The following is a 2,233-nucleotide window of genomic DNA, read 5'->3' as shown; positions in this document are numbered from 1 at the left end:
GATGGATGGATGGATGGATGATGGATGGATGGATGATGAATGATGGATGATGGATAAATGGATGAATGGATGAATGGATGGAAGATAAATGATGGATGATGGACGATGGATGTTCAGTACATACCCGATTCTCTCCTCTTCTTTCTTTCGGAGGTTAAAGTCTCGTTGAATTACCTCCCAGACGTGTTTGGCCTCTTCATCCGTCAGACGGGATAAATCCAGTTTTCGCTCCATGATGCTGAAATTATAAAAATTCACTGAAGTTATTGTGGGGTTCCTCAGGGTTCTGTTCTTGGTTCTTTATAGTTTTAATATTCATGCTAATATGTGATAAAATGAAAAATATCATCGTAATGTTGTAATGAAAACACTTTCAGAAAACAATGTAATATAAAAGAATCGTAATATTTCAAATATAAAGTTTTTATATAACTCCAAGCGATACAGTTCACAACTTTTTCCCTAAAATCGCCAGAGGCAACTTCAGTCTAATGTCAGATTATTATCCTTGTGTCACTGAAAGAAGGCCTGGTTATACATCAAGCAGAAGCAAAGCATCGATCACACAGTAACAATAATCTTTAGTGGAGTTCCTCAGAGTTCTATTCTTGGTTCTTTATATTTTTCAGTTTACATTTTAATATGAAACAAGCTCATTTCTGTGTCTGACCATCAGACCTCTGTCTCCTCCAGCTCCTCCCACTGAAAAACAAGAGCAGGGTCAGAGGCTTAGGGTGAGTTTTACAAGAACTGGAAAAAGGCCTGTTTAAATAATTTCCCCCTGGGATTATTAAAGTTTTTCTGATTCTGATTATGAACTCTTGGGAACCTGTCTTCAGACACTTCTTTAGGAATTCATGTAGTTATTTTTTAGTGTTCAAAGTTGTTAAATATAATTAAATCTGTAGTTTAAACATGTAGAAACTTCACTCAGGTTAAAGTCTCATTAAACTCCATTTAAACTATAAGAAAAGTGTATTTTTAAAAAGTAAATACGTTTAAACTTTGGTTTCTTCTTGTTGCTGTTTTTCACCACACCCAGAAACATGTTTCACTCCGACCCTCTCAGATATTTATTACATTCAACTTCAGGGGGACTTCCTGGTAAAATAAAAATGTAGCTTTAATATCGAACTGGATTTTAAAATTAAACAGATTAAAACTTTCCTGTTTTCTTTATATAGATTCCTATTGATCAAATGAATTCATTGATTATTGACTAAAGTAACAGAAACAATTAAAATCAACTAAAGAACAAATGTATGAAAATAAAGATTTAAAGTTGTTCAATAATTCAACAACATCTTTAGTTTTTGGGACTCAGAATGTGATTGAGGAGAAAAGAAAGACTCACCGTGTTTCTGTGCGTTCAGGCTGCTGAATGATGAAACCTCTGAGTTTAAACTGAGAGAATCAGCTGATCACATGACACAGTCCTCATGACAACCACACACACCCACACACACACACACAGAGGGAAATGTGACAATTAAGTCATAACATTTAGAAAATAAAGGAAAGATGAAGTCATCATTTAATAAGTTTTATATAGTCCCATTATTTGGAGGACAGACAGGAAAGAGTAGTCAGACACTGCCGAGATGAGATTTTAAATAAAATGTGTAATATTATAAAATGAGGGACTGATAATTATTCCTTCACGTTCATATAACTCACCTTCGTCTTCATCAGTGGGATGATGCTGCCCCCTGCTGGACTGGAAGAATTCAACACACACTTTCTTTGAAGATTTCGGTTCCAAATGTAAAGACAGACAAGAAATGTATACATGTATATATATATATTACTATATCATGTATGTTCATTTATATGTTGCTATAACAGCCTCCACACAAACATTAAAAACCAACTGCGACACTGAGAAACTACAAACTGTATATTACATATCAGAATCAGACATATATATATATATATATATATATATATAAGGAGCCCTTAAAGTCCCCAAAAGGAAATATTTTTATCTTGTAATAATTTACTATAAATTGATCTGTAACGGCTTCAGATGAACACAGCTTTTATATAATAGAGAGAACTCCGCGTATCAAGTTTTATTTTCAACTCGGAATGTCATACCATGAAATTGTGTGCATGGACACTTCGGTAAACGGGCAAATAACAGAAAGCTATCTTTACAGTGATGTGTGGTCAGGTGAGACAGGGGAGACAGGGGAGACAGGTGAGACAGGGGAGACAGGGGAGACAGAGGGAG

This window comes from Morone saxatilis, unplaced genomic scaffold (assembly GCF_004916995.1).
Source record: "Morone saxatilis isolate NCDOM2014 unplaced genomic scaffold, NCSU_SB_2.0 Contig6, whole genome shotgun sequence".
Lineage (NCBI taxonomy): Eukaryota > Metazoa > Chordata > Actinopteri > Moronidae > Morone > Morone saxatilis.
The sequence above is the reverse complement of the archived record's forward strand: the minus strand, read 5'-3'. Positions refer to the sequence as shown.